This window comes from Nothoprocta perdicaria, unplaced genomic scaffold (genome assembly GCF_003342845.1).
Source record: "Nothoprocta perdicaria isolate Ctin4 unplaced genomic scaffold, notPer1 scaffold_320, whole genome shotgun sequence".
In the NCBI taxonomy this organism is placed as follows: domain Eukaryota; kingdom Metazoa; phylum Chordata; class Aves; order Tinamiformes; family Tinamidae; genus Nothoprocta; species Nothoprocta perdicaria.
In genome coordinates, this window is record NW_020455556.1 from 287,951 (window position 1) to 299,025 (window position 11,075).

The window sequence follows — 11,075 nt, forward strand, 5'->3', positions numbered from 1 at the left end:
GAATGTGGAAGAAAGGACAGGCCCCTTGGGATAAATACAGGAACGTTGTCAGAGAATGCAGGGATGCTACAAGGAAAGCTAAGGCACATTTGGAATTAAATATGGCAATGGATATTAAAAGTAGCAACAAGAACTTCTTCAAATATATTAACAACAAAAAGAAGGTCAGGGAAAATGTGGGTCCACTGGTGAACGGGGTGGGTACCCTGGTTACAAAAAACATGGAGAAAGTAGAGCTGTAGAATGCCACCTTTGCTTCGGGGTTTGTCAGGGGCAGCCCTCTAGAATCCCAGGCCCTAGGGACAAAATAAGAGACATGGAGAGAGGAAGACTTAGCCTGGGCAGAGGAAGAGTGAATCAGAAAACACCTAAGGAAACTCAACACCCACAAATCCATGGACCCTGATAGCATGCACCCCAGAGTGTTGCGGGAACTGATGGATGTCATAGCCAAGCTGCTCACCATAATCTTCGGAAGGTCCTGGAGAATGGGAGGTGCCAGAGGACTGGAAGAAAGACAATGTCAATCTTGTCTTCCAAAAAGGCAAGAAGAAGGACCCGAGCAACTACAGATCAGTGAGCCTCACTTCCATCCCTGGAAAAGTGATGGAACAGCTCATCCTGGCTGCTCTCTCCAGACACATGGAGGAGAAGAAGGTGCTCAGGAGTAGCCAGTATGGATTTACCAAGGGGAAATCCTGCTTGACTAATCTGATCGCCTTCTGTGATGGAGTGACTAGCTGGATAGATAMGGGCAGAGCAGTGGATGTCGTCTATCTGGACTTGATCAAGGATTTTGACACTGTCCCTCACAACATCCTCCTGAGCAAGGTTGGGAAGTGCGGGATACATGAGTGGATGGTGAGGTGGTTTAGGAATTGGCTTGATGGCAGGGCTCACAGAGTGGTAATCAGTGGTGCTGAGTTCAGTTGGAGGCCAGTAGTTAGCGGTGTACCCCAGGGGTCAGTCCTCGGTGCAGTGCTGTTCAACTTATTCATTAATGACCTGGATGAAGGGATGGAGTGCTCCCTCAGCAACTTTGCTGATGATACAAAATTGGGAGGAGTAGCTGATAGCCCTGAAGGCTGTGCTGCCATTCAGAGGGACCTGGACAGACCGGACAACGAGGMAGTGAGAAACCTCATGTTTCACAAAGGCAAGCGCAGGGTCCTGCACTTGGGGAGGAATAACCCCAGACACCAGTGCAGATGGACCAGCTGGAGAGCAGCCCCGCAGAGAGGGACCTCGGCATCATGGTGGATGACAAGATGACCATGAGGCAGCAGTGTGCCCTGGTGGCCAAGAAGGCCAACGGGATCCTGGGGTGCATTAAGAAGAGCGTCTCCAGCAGGTCGAGGGAGGTGACTGTCCACCTCTCATCAGCCCTGGTGAGGCCACATMTGGAGTACTGYGTCCAGTTCTGGRCTCCCCAGTACAAGARGGATGTGGAGCTGCTGGAGAGAGTCCTGCACAGGGCTACGAGGATGATCAGGGGCCTGGAACATCTGCCCTATGAGCAAAGGCTGAGCGACCTGGACCTGTTCAGCCTGAAGAAGAGAAGGCTGAGGGGGTACCTGATTGGTGTGTATGATCAGTGGGAGTGAGGAGGAGAGGGCTGGCCTCTTTCAGTGGTGGCCAGCAATAGGACTAGAGGAAATGGCYWCAAACTGAAGCATCAGAAGTTCCACAGGAACTTAATAAAACATTTCTTGACAGTGAGGGTGACAGAGCACTGGAACATGCTGCCCAGGGAGGTTGTGGAGTCTCCTTCTTTGGAGATCTTTAAAACCCGCTTGGATGCAGCCCTGTGCCACGTGCTCTAGATGACCCTGCGTGTGCAGGGGGATTGGACCAGATGACCTCTGGAGGTCCCTTCCAACCTTAAGCATTCTATGATTCTGTGAAAAGCGTAGTGACTTGAACAAGGCAGACTATGTTCCAAGGGGCAGAAAGTATGAAAGGAAGCACAAGTGTCTGAAGGTATTTAGAGAGAACTGTCATACCCATTTTTTTTTTTTTTTTTAAGACAAAATATATAGAGATTTGCTTTTTCAGGTTTCCTAAGACCATTCTGTTCTTCCACACATTTAGCTGAATAATATTCATTCATTAAGAAAATTTCACCAGGTTACAGATACCATTACAGAAGAGTATAAAAGGACCCTAGAACCTTTTCTGAACCCTCTTCTGAATGAGTGTCTAATCTTAAGAGCAGTGCAGGAAGGAAAGAGTGCCATAACCAAAGGCAAGATTGCCATTCCTCAAAGGTACAAGTGCTGATGAACAAGCCCTCTGAGGAATACCTGGTAAAGGCATTAAAACCATCTGCTGTTTGAGTTCTGCCTATGACACCTAAAGAAAATTTCCCTCCAAATTTTATCCATTATAGTCATTTGAAACTTAGAAAAAACATGATTCTTGTAAGTATATGAAAGGGCCATAAATCTTTCTCAGTGTCATTTGGAAATGATGTTGAAGCAGGATAGAAATGAGAAAAAGATGATGTGAGCCAGCAAGAAATGCAAGGAAGTATACAATAAACAACTTTTTTTTTTCTGTAAATCAGTTAATTGTTAATGGACTGAGTATCTTAATAATAAAGAACATTTTCCTCAATATTCAGGAAAATTCTATAATTTTTCCATGAAAATACTGCTAGTTAACTGAACATCTTAAAAATACTTAAAACTGAATATACTGTACTTTTTTACCTTGCCAGATTAATGTCATATCATAAAATACACAGGTCTTCTTATGCAGCTTCTTTTCTTGTGTCAATATCTAGCACAGATTTCTGTCTTTTTTGAATATCATGTTAATTCAAATATTAAAAATAATCTACATCTTTGAGGATAAATTAACATTAATGAAATATACTTTTAAAAATTACAATTCATTTTGCAGAAACGGATTTATAAAAAGGTTTCAAGTATTGGTCCAAATAATTTATATTTCGAAGAGCTAGCTTTTATATAAACAGAACCTTCAAAACCTCATTTGTTTCGTCTGTCATCAATTAAGGTTTATTAAATAAAAGAGTATATGATGAGATTTCAAAAAGGAAATGAAAAGTTAATATATGCTTGTTAACCTGCAGGCAAAAAAAAATGGCTAATGACTGATCTATACAAATTGTGTTTTCTTTATAATAAAAAAATGCATTTTTTTCTTCTTTTTCCTTCTCTCTCTTTCCTTCCCTTATTTATTTATTTTATTTTTTTTTACCAGTTCACGACTGGGTCAATTCAAGTTCATTTATGTCCAGTAGATTATTCCAGTTAAAAGGAAAGGCATAGATTAAAGTGCATAGCGAAATACTTTCCAATCTGCCATGATGCAGTATTTAATATTAAAGTCAGGTGACACAAATGCAGCTAGGACTTGGTAGCTAACCTAGAGACCTCCGGGTGTTGAGCTGGAAAAGATGAAGTCTGATTTTGACTTCATAGTATAAACAGAATGTCATCCACATATCAAAATTCCACCCACAGTGAACCCCCGGCACGGTTAATGATTATAATCTTCACATTTAATCATGGGAACACAGTGACAGGCAAACAAAGGTTAGCTAAACTGACAGTTCAGGCTGTTTGAATGGAAAAAGGGAACTTCACAAGTTTTATTTTATAATGTATGTATGGCTCCAATAGCACTTTTCAGCTTTATACTAGATGGGTGTACAAAACCTGGCTACTTGTAGAAATTGGCAGTGTGCATAATTAACCTTTAAACTGCAGAAAGACTGGAAACTTTGATGCTTTCTTTAAAAGAGTTGCTATGCCAATGCTACTTTCAAGGTTAAATTAAGCTAAGGGCACTTAAAGGGTAAAAGAAGAAATACAGCACTAGAGTGTCAAAGTGTCAGAGGAAAAAAAATGCCATTTTGGAAATGACATAGTTATCCTGTAGGGATATTCTCTTTTACTTAGGTTAAAGGACAGCAACAGCTTATTGAGAACAATATTTCAAAATGTATTTTATTCTCTGTATAGGTTTTGTTCCTTATAAAGCTAGAAAGCTCTGCAGGTCCTTTCCCTGCCCCTTCATCTGACCACCATGATGTCCAGAAAATTCAGGACTCGGGAACAAATGAAAACACCTGGAACTTTCCTATATTAAAAATACTTATTCACTGGCTTTTCAGGCATAGATGCAGCAAAGGAATTCATTTTTATTACGGAATAATGAGTCCAAATGCACTACTTCTTAGTAGTACTTACAGACAAGATGAACCTCATCAAATCTGTCAGCAAAGTGCTGGTATTTGACCATACTGACCATAAATTAAACATATGAACAAATGGTCAGTAACTAGTTATTCTTTAAAACATTTTAAATCATATTTTTTTCTGATGCTCTTCAAGGGGCAGTCCTTCATATTATAATTCGTGAAAAGAATTAAATAATGAAAATTCTTGCCAGTTTGTTTTGTTCATGAATAATTCTCGCTACACTTGCCAAATGAGTACGTGAGTGGCTGAGGTCATAATTGAAAAACAGAAGAATTTTTTAGCTTATTACAGTAAAGCAAAACATATCAAGGATGATCTGGAGAGTGACAGGATACTCTCACGGGGTAAGATGATTGATATGCCATATAGGGCTCCATGGTGACCTATACAGACCAGGTTCAGTCTGGAAGACTGGAAGACACCCAGCTACACTATCATTAATGCTAATACAAGTTCTTTGTTAGTCTTGCTGAGACCTCATCTTGTCCAGGGAGAACTGAATGATTTTACATCATTTGTCAACATGGACAAGTCAATGAGGACCTTTTAGACTGATCATACAAGGCAACCTAACCTGCAAGATCATTTTACCTGTCTTCTTCAATTTTTGCTCTTAGGGCAATGAATGGAATTCTTCCAATACCCAACCAGCAGAAAAGGAGCACTCCTGGTGCATACCTGTAACATTAGGTCGGTGAAATGCTGAACCTCCAAATCTTACTGGAAGCAGGGAAAAAAAATAATTAGAAGTTGCATTACATACAGAAATATGGTGGCTTTCTCCAAATCCATTAAATGTCAAGGAGGAATGAAAATTATTAAGGGATAGAATAAGAGTATTTTTATGTGGTGATCATAAGTACATTTAGGGAGAAATTTGGAATTTTTAGTCATAAAAGAGGAAAGGAATACCCCTCTAGTTGAAGAAATAATAAGCAAGATAATATAAAGGGATTTTATTAGTTTACTCTTAAATATCTGACAGTGAATGATTTCTGGGAGCAAAAGTTGATGGCCCAGGAAGTCTCTTGTCACACTATGTTCCTATACAATGAAATAGCAGTTCAAGCCTAGTTCATGACTCAAGCTACTAATGGTAATTGAGTTGAATTAATCCAATTGGTAGTGTCTTGGTTTCATCTATCTTTTATCAATTTAAATTGTTTAAATGCCATTTTAAGATCCAATTCTTTTTTGACTGTAAATTTCTTTCACTAGCTTGCAGTAAAATATATACACAGATCTACAGAAAATACTGCCAGAAGTTTTATGTCCACAGACACAGAAGATCTGAACCGTAAAAATGAATTCAAATTTTCTTTATGCAGATGATGATTTCATGGTAACTAGTCTATAGTCAGAGACTGTGTATCTGTGTTCTGTTTTCTGCATCTCATTTCATATGTGTTGCCATGAACCTCTTTTTTTCCTATAAGGAAGAGGTTTTTTTAAGAATAGCACTTCTGTCAATATCATTGCTCTTTAAAAAGAGTTACTTCTAAACTTCAAGCTTTCCATTATATTTTGAAACCTTTTTCATGGTTGGAAGAAACTATCTTTGCAGTTTGCAATGTACCCTACAAGAAAGAGCTCTGTAGCAGGAAATGTATATAAATACTTCTGGCATTACAGAGGATAAACACTTACGCAGTCTTTTCCTTTGCACTGCTGCCAGTGTATTATACACTGAACCGAAACAAAATACGTGACGGTAATATTTACATAGTAGAACTTCTGAGCTTTTTTTTTCCCCCTCAAGATGAATGCCAAAAAAGAAAAAAAAAAAAAGCTAAATATTAAAAGTGCACTGTGGTATGCTTATGGCATCCATAGAATGCAGTATATGTCAACCTGAAGATTTTAAGTATCATAGATTTTCTATGCTAAATACTTAGAAGAGGGACAAAGTTTTCACAAGTATTACCTCTTATGATTAGGTCCTAAACTACTGTGTTGCAAGATAAATGTTGGCCTTCCTTCAACATTTGGTCTTAGTCACAGCCACAGTACTGAGGATCACCCCACTGATTCAACCAGTATGTGCTTTATAATCACTATTAGCATATAATCACATGTCTTGATAGCACAGATAAGAGGGAGTGATCCCTTCAGTCTTCTCTATCATTACTGTGGCCTCCAACAGAGGCAATTTATGGAGCCATTACACTTTTGTTTTCACTAAACTGCACACAACTATGGCTTTCTTTATGGAGACTTTTTCCCATCCTACTGCTGAAACACAGGCCCAATTGTTGAGCTGTTTATATACCCGTTAAGCACCACTATTGTGGTACAATGCTGACTTCAAAGAAGAAAAAAAGAAACAAAAAAGAACAACAACGTAGCTCAGATTTAATTGTTTTTCAAATRTTATGAAGACAAATAGCTATTCAGCAGAGAAAGAGCAAAACAAAAAAAATCCTAACTTCAAAACAGAAATATGCAAATATGTAGCAGAGACAATAAAGAGAATTATGTCAAGCAGAAGTTTTTGGTCGACAGCATTCTTCTATTTGAGGTAGAAACCGTTTTAGATTAGTGCATCTTTTCTCCTTTTCACATTAATAACTGAACATTGTCTGAGCTAAACACACCATGAAATGCATTGATTGTGTCGTGAGAGATGTCTGACACAGGGAAAGACATTTGCCTCTGCTGCGGTCTTATCAGCTACCACAGAGAAAGGGCAGCAAGGGAGAACAGCTACTTAAATTCATCCCAATTAGAAAGAGGACACCACCAAGCTGTATTAATTCAGACCTGGTTAATCCAAGTCTGTCTGCAATGTCCATTTTTATTCAGATTAACAAATCCTCGGGTAAATGCAAACTATGAGATAGGTTACAGTTTAAATACTTGAGATGCTCAGACATACAGATAAACCAAGCATGGATTAACTAGCTTGGGCTGTAAATCCAGGAAACAATGTCTGTTAATTAGACAAGGTCAGGCCTTAATGGGGCAATGAGTTGGAGTGGGCAGGAGTAGGGAAAAGGAAGCAGCTGCCTCAGCTTTTTTGCATGCATTTTTTATGCAGTGTGTAAAACTCAGTGGGAATGTGAAGATGGGAAAATTGTCTTTTTTTTTTTTTTTTTTTTTTTTTTTTCAATTACTAAACTAAATCTATGGAGGAGCATAAAGTCTTCTGCTCCCTCTTTTCCAGATGGAGGAAAGGAGCTGAGGACAGGGATTGTGGGCTCTCTAATTTTACTCTCTTAGAATTACCTTTCTCAATTTTACTTGCAGACACTTTCAGAGAAAACACTCACAGTTAATTTAAAGATTTCCTAACGATCTCCAGAAAGACACTTCAGAGGTAGGTGATTTTTTACTGCTAATTTCACCTGCCCTTTGGAATGGCAGCTAGCAAGAGCAGAGCTGTGCAAAAAACTCTTACAGCAAATATAAAGCTCTCTGAGTTAATATTCTCTTACCGTCTAACTTCTGATCAACATTAAATCTTGAAAATAATTCCTTGGGCACACACTAAAGGCTGTGAAAGCATTCTGACCATTCACAGAAAATTCCATGGCCAGTTTTTTCATTCACTCTCATCATCAAAACTGTATTTTAGCTGGTGAAAATAGACATATTAACTACTGCACGTGGATATCAGCAAAAGATCAGTTTTACTTGCATTAGAAGGAATGTGTTTTCAAGACCAAAACTGAGCCCATGTGATAAAGTGAATTCAAACTCCTACAGGAGATCTTTAGCTAGTAAAATGYTCTTGAGCTCTGGGATGGGTTTGCCACACAGCGTTAGAGTAAGCAAGTGCCAATCAGGATAGAAGGCTAAACACTCATGAGAGAGGGACAAAGAAACAATATTGYCATTTTCAGCATTTAAATACACAAACAGCCCTGGGAGTTCAAGAAACATTTGCCCTTTAATCTTTGTTCCTTAATCTTTTTCTCATTCACTTTAAAAAGAATCCTTAAAAAATAATAATTCTTTTCAAGTTTGAACAGGACACTGAGGAGCAACAGAATGTGCTTTCATTCATGGTAACAGTTTCATACAAATAGAATACAAATGAACTGTCTATATTTTCTGCAATTTTGACAATACTTTTGTCCAAAGCAATCAGCCTGGAGACTTTACTCATATATCAGCTAAAAATTCTGTGATAAATCAGTCTAAATACTATGTATTGTTTTTCCCCCTCTGTGTAACCAAAGTAAATAAATAAAATGGATAAATAAACTTTCTGAGTGCAGTTTATTACAAAAATAATTCAAGAGTTCAGTTATACCTGTCATTACCACCCCTGTTGTAGTGTTATTATACATAAACAAACAGTATTTTTAGTTTGACTTTATTTTAAATTGAATTTAAAAAACAGTATTGTCAAGGTTGTTGTTTTCCTCTGAAAATCATTTCAGTTGTGCACTGACTGAAAATATGATCTAGTGAGAAACTGCCAGTTGAAGAGGAGCTACAGGGAACCACTTGTGCTTCAGCTCTTCCATCTAAATTTCTCACAAAAGACCTCTGGGGCTGATGAGGTGATACTAATGTCAAATTGTATTTTTTTGTTATTATCTTTTTTAGCTGCATTTTCTAAACGTAGTGCTGTACTCTGTTTTCTGTAAATTTTGGACAAATGAATCTTCTGGAGGCTTCCTACCACTAACTAGCATCTCACACAACAGATGTATCTCTTCTTATTTATTTCACAAGTGCACTGTCATTATTTTGTCTTTTTTTTTTTTCTCCATTTTGTGAGCCACTTAGTTTGTAACTAATAGAAAAAGGTCATTTTAAGGAAAATCTGTGGTTTTCAGTTAGCTAAGAAATATGTTGTCATACCTGGAGGTTTGGGAAATGCAGAAGGGATTAAAGACCACAAAGATAGGAAAGAAAAATGCAAATAACAGAGTCCAAGTTTTACCCTCTTCTGCAAAGACCTGAGAAGGATCTACTCAAAAGGTTAAAAGGTCATATAAAATATGCAGAAATCCCCTCACTGTGGAATTTCTTTAAGAAGCTAATGTTAAATCTGGCATATTTTTGCCAAAACTTTATGTTCCCGTAGAAAAATCATCTGTTCCTTAAGATAAAATCTGCTGGGTAAATTTAAAAAAATAAGCAAGCTGTTTTGCTCCTTTTAGTGTGACAGCAAGTTTTTTCATACCATGCACACACAAAATGGAAATCATAGAGGTAACCACTAAATCTATGATATCTCCCTGAAGGGTTCTCAGCACTATGAGAAAACAATGGTGATTTGCGTAGAATTAGATGAACTATTACAATATAGCCTTTTACTATATATGATTAAATATTTCCTGTGTTTAAAGATTAAGAAAAAAAGATAATGGAGAGAAATTAACCAAGAAATTCTGATTCTCAGATCTTTGTAAATATTTTTAAGACATTAAATCTTTTTACATGACAGAAGAGCTACCTGAAAATCTTTAGTTTGATGACAATTTTAAAACTGGAAATTTTTAAAACGGCTAAACTTATGCTGCTTTCTGCAATGATTTAATAGTGCAATTGTTCATTGAAAGCACAGATGTTAAATGTTGGATTTACTTCCATTTTTAACAAAACAACAATTCCTGAGTAAAAGAAAAAAAAAAGCAGTAGAATAATCCTTTAAATAAAGATTTCTACAACATTCTGAGACCATTCAAATACTTTAATGTTAAACTATAATTAATCTTGTATATACTAATGCATATTTTGTATATATTTCATATAAAAAGGATGATTTGGAATAAGCTGTAAAAAAGCATTTTCAGAAAAGCTTTTTTAAACAACCTCAGAGATATTTTTTCAAAAAGAATCCAGTCATCTCAAAGATGAATAAAATGCAAAAATGCATATATATATATAAAATTAATCTTTAGTTTGCACTGATTAGCCAATAAAGACAAAATTTTGAAGGTCATAGGGAAGGCCTGACCATCTCTATCTTCAACTTTCTTTTTCTATTTTTTTAGGCCCTATGAATATTTTAATAGTGTCTCTTCCATACTCTAGCTCCTTTCACTACTTTTAAAGGATTCAGAGATACACTCAAATGCACCACAACTTCAAATTACTCAAATGATCTCCCAATTTCCACTTACCTCAAGAAGCTCTGGCAGTGTAACAGGACTGATATGTTGCACAATTTTCAGTCATTCCCACAACTATACCAGTATAATTCAAGTGAAACAGCAGCTTTTAACACAAGATTAAAAATGATAAATTATGAGCGACTATGAAGCACAAAATGTCTGTGCATGACACAGCCCAAGGCAATAAACAGCTAATTATACGAGAAATAAAAATCAGGCACTGATTGCATCATTGATCTCTTACCATTTGGATCTGTATGTAAGCAATGACTGCTTCAAATTGCCACACTCACTGCCATGAATGATGGTGACAAAAGAAGAAGAGTAGCAGCAGGAGTTTGCAACTTATACTTAGTATGTTTTGTTTTGAAGCATTAAGGAGCTAAAGTATTAACAGGCCAAAGAAAAAAAGAAAGTTATTCATTCTTACTGAGAACTTGCCCTTTAAATTGTGAAAGCTCATAGCAAAGATGTTTAGAAAAGTAATGGGAAATAATAGGAATATAATTGGAATGCTGACATTTCAACCAGACGCTCAGCTAGCTTCTAGCTCTGAGCAATATCACCTCAGTATTAAAATGATAATAAGCATCTTTTCGATCCATTCTGGTGATGTAAATGTGGAACAGAGAACAAAATATTCTTAAAAAGCCTACAGTTTCAAAATTACAATCAAGCTGTACTTGAAAAGTACATACATCGTACAAAGATGAAGTTCAGAGCAGTGGTAGAACACTGACAAGCACTGATTTTCATTTTTAGCTATGACATT